Raw genomic sequence first — 8,964 nt, 5'->3', positions numbered from 1 at the left:
TGGGGGGGGGGGGGGGGGAGAGAGAGAGAGAGAAGGGGGCAGTCAGGGCCACAGCAGGGGCGCTGCCTCCTGCCGTGAGGGCTCCGCTCTGGTCGGCAGGGAGGGAAGGAAGAGGACTGCCCTGCAGGGTGCTCTAGTTCTCTGCGCCACCGCCCCTTACAGGGCGGCCAGAGCGGAACAACAAGAACGCGGCCGTGCCGCCCTAGGATTGGGCAGAATACCGCCTCGAACAATCTGCCGCCCCAAGCACCAGCTTGCTCAGCTAGTGCCTGGAGCCGGCCCTGTCTAGGAGTTGTGCTCAGAGGCAGCTTCTGGGTGAGGCCCCACCCACGATTTAGGTGTCTGAACGCCCATCTTTCTCCAGTTCATGAATTGTTCTGGGGCTTAGGTGGGAGACAGGTATCCAGGCACCTAGAGGGAAACAGAAGTGCCCAGGCCTAAAAAACTTAGGCACCTAGAGAACTTTTGCCATAAAAAGTTACATGCAAAGTGAGTTTAGCCTCCTACAGGGTTAGGTGGCAGCCAAGCAGAAGTTTCATGGATCGCAATGGAACTGCTCACAGAGACTTAAGACTAACTCTGGAGTTTAGGCACCTACGTTGCTTTGTTGATCACACCCGAAGTCCTCCTCCCTTCCACTTACCACACACACTTTGAAATGAGTCATTTCAGTGTAGAGTATGTCCCCAGTAATCACTGCACAACCCTCTGAAAAACCTTTAGGATACCTCTGGATATTTGGACTGGAGCAGGTTAGCTTGTGGGAGAGTGTTGCAAAGCAACTGTATGGCTGTGATAGCACAGCCTAGCCACCCCGTGTACACACCCAAAGAGTCTGGGCAGGTTCGTATCCGGGTGGCTTGACAGTGCCACTGCCTATGCTACTACAGCTACACTACTGTTAATAGTATGCAAGCTGAAATGAGAGTGAATGTAAGTCTACCTACTCAAGATGGGAATCACTCACCTAGCTCTAGTTGTAGACATAGCCTGAGTGTAACTGTGGAGGTGTTACCCACAGCAATAACTAGTTAGTTTCTGGACCTGGATTTTGCTACCAGAGGAAACCTTAGGGAACATCACTAATTCCTTTCTCCAGCTGTTGAGCAAAGAAGGATATTCCCTAACGCTCAGGCAACATAACAGTCTCACTTACAAGATCTGAAAGATGGAAGATGGAACAGAGGACAGCCTTCACCATTGTGCTGGGGAGAAATCCTCCCCACTTTTCTTCCAAAAGGAAACCAAACACGTCTGTAACCTTTCTGCCAATCTAAGTTGGCAGCAACAAGGGCCGGGTTCTGTATCTAGGGGTTCCGTTTCAATAACGCAATGCAAAACCGGCTCGAGCCCCAACCCAGTGACCTGGGACAATTACATACCACCCCCGGGCGCCTCGAAGAGGCAATACTTCCCCTCTCGCAAGCACGGAGTCTGAGTGTAACAGAAAATGTTTAATAACATGAGGTAAACGACATCAGCATTAAATTGGAAAAACACCACAAACAGGATTCATAACACAAACCATGAGCAAAAAACCCACCCCAGCAAACTGGGTTGTGTCCTTTCCCGTTGGTTCTTGAAACCAGCAACCCAAGGATCACCAAAGTCCCAAAAGTCCAACAACCCCCCAAAGTCTCTGTCCCTGGTCCGTGCAGCCCCAGAGTTCAAGGGGGGGAGGCCACACAGGGTGTTAAGGGGCACCTTACGTGATCCGAGGCCGACCGGCTGCCTCTCCGTGGGGTTCCACCGCAGCCTTCACCACGAGCCGCTCCACTCCACCAGCTGTCCCGTGAGCCGCTCCCACCGTCCCACGAACTGCTCTGGCAGCTGCTCCGCTCTGTTCTGCTCACCGACCTGTGAGCCGCTCAGCTCCGCTCCAACCATCCCCGCGAGGCTCCACTCTGCTAGCTGCTCTGCCAGCTGCTTAGCAATATAGCTTCAGGCTCCCCCACTAGTTAAACACAGCCTCAGTGATCTCAGCTCTTAATAACTTTAGCTCTTTTGTGATTTCAGCTCTTAACAATTTCAGCTCATAGTAGGAGAACCCCAGTTCACCATTGGCACAAAGTGAATTCAGCTCAGCAGCCTGTAACTAGATTCCTAATGGAATCAAAGTTAGCTCTGACATTCAACAGTGGAGAGAGGAGGTAGTGCAATTGGTGTTTCAAACCCTCAGAGAGGGCCCATACCATCAGGTACAAATTCCTGTCCCCATCCTCTCTCTATTCACTGGGTTTTGTAACCCATGCCCCTTGTTAAGCAAGTGCTACTTAGGTAATGGTGAAGGACTCACTCAGTCCTTCTGTCATACAACAGTTCCACTGACCTTGATTCACAGAATCAGGGTAACAAAACTTTATTCTTCCTGCCCCAATAACAGAGAAAACTGGGGATCCCAGACCAGCCAAAGTAACCACTTTGAGTTGCTGTTGTTTCATGCCAGGTGAGTGGGTGTGCCTATGCAAACAAGATCAGCCCCTGAAGTTCTTTTCCACACTCGCCATAATTCACCACCAAATGTCAGGGTAAAGCTCATCCTGACTCTGCTTACACGTCCAAAAAGAAACCATATACATATTTGCTTAACAGCAACATTTCTATTATTACATTTAATTACTACACTGAAGAGTTCCAAATTCAACAAGCTTTTATGAAATTTACTCTGCAAATCCCCCCCCAAGGAGAGCTGCCTTGATCTGTTGCTGCTGTTCTGCCAGTAGACAAAAAATAAATTTCCTCCATCTTTTTCCTTCATAATAATAAATAATAATAATAAAAAACAAACAAACAAACAAAAACAGTGGGATCAGTGGTGGGGCACTACACAAACCCCCACCAGCTATCACATATGCCACTGTCTTTTCTGTAGCTGCTTCAATATTCCCCTAGTTCCAGGGTCCAATTACCTGCCTACATTCTCCACCACATACAGTTTGCTGGTCTGTTTGTTTCTCCAGCCCAGGAAAGATTAAAGGCCACACCCTGATTTCTCAGTCTCTTCCTTCAGGGAACTGTTTATTCTTCAGAACAAAAAACCTCACTAAATTACACCCAAACAAAGCTACTCCCCTGACCAAGGTAGAGTGCAGGGAGCTCAAAGGCATCTCCCAAACCCTAGTACCCCTCCCTTCAACTAATCCCTTTCAGCCCTTTATTATAATCACCTGGCCCCTTCTCAGATGCGTCTGATAATCTCCTCTACCAGGCCCAAACACTTGTTCTTAAAGGGGTCTTCCTTTGAATAGGGTTGGTTGCTCCTGACACGAAGGGCCAGATCACCCTATTACAGTGAGTAACTAAAGAAAACTCAAAACATTAAAAAGCTGCCATACGAAGGACAGTAAGTCAACTTTAGCCTCAACTAAATGGCTTCTTTCTTAAATTTGCAGACCTAATTTCAATTTTTTGATATAACTTTTAACTCTAGAATATTTCAAAGTTTTCTCCTTTTGGATGTTTGGCCAAGCAATTCCAGAACACATCTAATACATTTGACACCTGGTGGGCTATTATTTTAAACACAGTTTCAATAAACCTCAAAAGTTGATAGTGTAAAGACTTAAAAATATGTGATTTCATTAAAAACTGCTAGAACTTAGAAAGATTACTAGTGGCCGCTCACAACTAGGGGTTGATGTAACTTATAACTTGGGTCCACACAACTAAGCCATTCAATCTAATAATAAACATCATAGATTTATATTGATTGCAACATTTTGCAGTCTAAGTGGAAAACATTGTTCTTGAGAACAAATTAGGCATCCCAAAGTAACTCTTGCAAGTACATATTAACTGTAATATTCAGTGTTAGAATTCAATTGGATCAGTTTTATTTTTATATAAAGTGCTATTGAAGCTAGAAAAAATTGTAATTACAAAAAAATTCACAGAAAAATTCATGCAGCGTAATGGCATCTGGTCACTATGAGATCTGCTTCTCTAGCAGCTTAATGACAATATGTACTTTCATTTGTGTCTCCTATAGTTGTTGTCAGAAAGTTAGTGTCCAAATATCCTTTGTGTTGGTCCATAACTCACCATTAAAATGATGCAAGATCCTATTATGTTGACATGCAGACTCTCTCATTGGGACTAATCCACATTCTGCTACTCAACAATGGGAAAAACGTAGTGGTCAGACATAATACACTGCTGGAAAGGCTAATTGCCAGAAATAATGCCATTAAATCGGATGGACCCCATTAATATGGAATGATGCCCACTCTACTATTAATATAGATACTCTTAATAGCTTGCTGGGTTTGGAAAAAGTAACTGGAATAATGATTTTCCCCTTCTGTAAATCAAGTATCATCAGTATTCAATTTCAGATTTTGCACTCAATGGAAAAAAGGTATTATTTCAAAGTACATTTTCTTGTGGTTTTCTTGAAACTATTTTTTTCCCCAAGGTACAAAAGTATATGGTATAAGATGAGTTATTTTAGAGTATTTATAAAAACAAATTTAAAAAAACCAAAACACAAACACACTATTTAAAGTCCTACAATTTAACATCCACAAGGATGGAACAGTGGTTCAGCAACGGAAGAAATGAATGAGCAGATTCAGCAATTTGTTGGGCACATTTGCCCTGGAAACCTACAAAAACAGGTTACATTTCTGCTGTAGTGGTGTGTGAGGGAAGATGACATTTATGATTCACTACCCAGCAATGCGTGTGTTAGAGATTAATGGCTCTTTCCAGGGGGTCTTTGTTTTTACTGACCACTTCTCTTAAAAAGGAAAAAAAATGGGGTCTGAAACATTTGTCTTCAGGCAAGTTCCAAGACAGGACCCAAGTGAGACACTGACTTATGCCAGATTTTACTAACTAGCAGTCACATGAGAGTTTGAGAACTTTGATCAAGAGGCAGATTATGCAACCATGTTCTTCCATCAGGTTTCGGAGTGGAGTTCTAGGTCTGTTCCTGAATCAACTAAAGTCAATGGGAGTCTTTCAGTGGACTTCAATGGGCTTTGTATCAGGTATTTAGAGCTCACTCTGGACAGACTTTTGGATACTGAATGAGGTATGGAAGAGGCAGAGTGGCCCTCCACATTGAAAACAATGTTGGCATCCCTGTAGTTCCAGCAAGCTATGTATGAAGTAGTAAGATTGGGTTTCAAAGTACTAACAGAAAGAATGTTGGGTCATAACCCCCAACTCAGGACAAGAAAAAAAATTCAGATAGACAATAATTGAACCACTATCAAAAATAAAGAATATTTTTATTAGCCATAAGTGGTAGGGATCAAGCCAATAGAAATGCATTGCTAAGGATTTGGGGAATGTGTTCTGAAGTCAAATTACAGTCCACCAGCATATATTGATTTTCTTTAATTACCTCTACAGGGCATACTTTACTCTAAAGAGAATATCTTATATGAAAAATGTATTACCTTTGAGTCAGGCATGTAAAATTTATGAAGGCACTTTCATTCAGACCTTATAGCCTTGAAACTCTATGCACTCATTTTGGTTACTGATGATAAATATCTTAGCTGATCTACTCAAGGTGAAACTAAAAAATTTTCCCAGTAAACTGCCAATTTCGTAGGTAAGGCAGTTTTAATATAGATTCACTCAACTTTGTAAATGTTGCATTACTTTAAATCCAAACAATTGCTATCTTGGGATGGAAAAACACAAATAGTTAGCTCATATTAAAGCAATGGATAAAAGCTTTAAAGCTTCTTTTGCCACTGGAAAGAAAGCACATTCTTTGCTAGACAAGACATCAAGTCAATTTGGTTAATTTTGAGTCCATTTAGTAACTTTATTAGGCATTAGTCAGGTGATGAATTTCAAAAGGATATTCACTGTAGCAACATTATTTGCTTCCAAAAATACTAATTAAGTTAACATCATGAATAAATTCTTCATTATCTTCAGCCCAAATAAGGTGACAGTGGGAAAAAATAGGAGAAAATAGGGCCATTAGACAAAACTCTCTCACACAAAAAGTAAATAATAATTTGCACATATATAGCACCCTTCATCTGAGAACCTCAAAGCAACTTACAAACATGAGCACTATGTATGGTACTCTATATTCTCATAATTATCAGTATCCCCATTTTGAAGATGAGTAAATTGAAGCAAGAAGTAGTTAAGGCTAACATTTCTTTACACTGTTCACTAATTTTGGTTGCCCAATTTGAGATACCTAGCACTGATTTTTCAGGGGTGCTTTTGAGCACCTATAACTCCCAAGCATATCAACTACAATAGTAGGTGCTCAGCATCTCAATAAATCAAGCCCCAGATGTCTCAAGATGGGCATACAAAACCTGAGGAACTTGCAATTAAATGGCCATTTTGGAAAACTTTGGTTTAAGTGACTTGTCCAAGGTGACACAGTGATTCATCAGCAGTGTCAAGAATAGAACCTACCAGTAGGACCCCTGCTTCTCAACCCATTGCACTAAACAGTAAGCCATATCAATTTCCATAAATCTGTATATTAAGTTTATGGAATAACTTCCTAGGAGAGATGCCTGGGCTGCAGAAGGAAGAGATGAGGAGAATGGAGAGAAGAAAAATAGAAAGGTGGAAACAATTACATTAATGCAGTTTGTCTTAGAGGGGATCAAGTTAAGAAAACACTTATTTCTGATCTGTCAGCTCCTGTTTTTCTCATGTTTGTTGATATCTTTCCACCACTGTGACCTCCTCGTGCCACTGCTGGTTCTCACCACCACATTAGAAATGTCTTATGGCATCCAGCAGCCTCTTGGTCCTTGGCATCACCATTCATTTCCACGTGCTCCTGTGTGCAGTCAAGCTCAAATGTCTGTGATACATTAATACAGAGGCCCACAGTCTAGCACAGTCAGCTGAACGCTTCCACGCACTTTTAATGGAGCCCTACTTGGGGTGGGAGGAGAGAAGATACAGAAGATTAGGAGGAAAAGGAAGGCTAGCATATGGGCAGACAGCCAAAAGGAGGTGGGTGGAAAATGGATTGGAGTCTACAGGTTAAATGAGCATCCAGAGATGAGTGGGAAGGGAGAGGTGTAGTCCCATTTTTGGCAAAATTTTCATCACTTTCCTAATGGCTGGAGCCAACTTGAGTTGAGCATGCATCACTAAGTTCAGGAACAACTAACTTCAAAAGTGTCACCACCCAAAACTTGGAGCAGAAAATAAAGAAAAAGGCAGACAAACCAAACCAACAAAGCAAAGACCAGGCACAAATTAAAACTCTTAAAATCCTAAGGAAATTCCCAGACTAAATACTTTGTTAAGGTAAGGTTAAGGTTGAGAGTATCTCTCAGTATTCTACCAGTAAAATTCCTTACATGAATGCTGTGATAGGGAAAAACACAATTACTAAAAAGCCATGACATTCAGAAGTAAGGAATTAAACTTGCAAGAATTAAACATTTGAAAGTAGCAAATTCACAGCTTTGATACCCTGAGTACCCTACCTCTGTCCTTGGAAACTCAGATTCCTTTATTCATCCGTTCACCCTATAAGTTATCACAAAAACTAGAATGCATCTGAGAGGTACAGAAGTAGCACTTCACATGGGTAACTGAATTGATCAATACATGAGGCTTATTTGGGGACTTTACAGCCATAAGAGGCTTGTTCATCCTATAGCTCCAGCTGACTTACTGTCACACAAGATATACAGGGGGTAGGGGAGGGAGAAGCTACTTTTCAAATCCTTAATGGACAAATAGCACAATAAAATGAATTATTCTCTTTCACTCATTAAGGAGGTCCAAGGGTGAAATCTTTACCTCATTGAAGTCACTGGGACTTTTGCCATTAGATTCAATGGGGCCAAGATTTCATCCAAGTCCTTAGATGGGACTAAGGGTGTTCAGTACCTTGAAGGAGGTACTCAGTTTCTATGGTGCTATGTGTCAACAGAAGACTCACTCAGAACCAACTTGCTCTCCAGTGGAGACATGAAACCAGTTACAAACTAGTGCTCAGTTATTGACATTTTCCATGCTTTGCTTGCAAAGTATATTGGTTAATCAAAATGTAATTGGTAAGATGTGGATTTCTTTAAAACTATAAAGAAAAGGATTGTACACTTTGTAGCTTGTATAAGAGGAGCTTATTGTACCTTCCATTTCCCCAGCACACACTCCCTATGTAACGCACCCCTATCCTATTCACCTGCATTTCAGAGACTCCCTGCAACTCCTCTGAATCTTTCCATTGATGGGGGTTCTTTGTGCCTCATTCCTCTAATGCCAGGGGCTCTGTGCCCCCACCCCCATTACCAGGGTCTCCTACCCCAGTCTCCCCCTTCTGCCAGGAGTTCTATGCAGCCCATTCTGTCTGGGTGAAAAGTCATTCATGGTATTGTTGCCGGCACAGAGTGCCCGAGGACAGCAACAGCGGGGTTCATTGCCCGGTGTGCTTCGCGCCAATAAACACACCAGGGGTGGAGAAACAAAAAGTTTATTTGGGATCCCAAAGCGGTGCAAGGAGACTGGCAAGTCTCAAATCAAGCACACTAACAGGAACAGACAAACACAGAAATGTGGTTGAGTTGAATACAAGGCCTTCGCACGTTGGCCAAAAAGCCCTTGAAACAAAAGCATATGTTACAAAATAGGGAAGTTGGAATTACTAAGAGGGTAGAGTTAGGAGAGAGAAGATTCCTTAATTATGAATCCTGAACACTCAAATGTTTGGGTTTCTTGAAAGTTTAACCTTAACTTCAAATATCCTGGTTTTTAATAGTTGTGGGGTTTGTTGTTGGTGGTGTTTTGTTTGCCAACTATAATATTCTTGGAATATTTACCCATACGTTACTAATATGGTGTCTCAATCTTAACTACTTTAAATGAAGGTTTTTGCCTGACAATTAGCTTTATGATGAGCTAGCCTATTTATGATATGCTATAACACTTGAAATCCTTTGACAACTTTAGGATATATGGCTCACAGACAAGAAAAGATCACCTCTATTGTTCATTTTGAATACTGTG

The sequence above is a fragment of the Trachemys scripta genome, chromosome 9, assembly GCF_013100865.1.
Source record: "Trachemys scripta elegans isolate TJP31775 chromosome 9, CAS_Tse_1.0, whole genome shotgun sequence".
Lineage (NCBI taxonomy): Eukaryota > Metazoa > Chordata > Testudines > Emydidae > Trachemys > Trachemys scripta.
Note: the sequence above shows the minus strand (reverse complement) of the source record.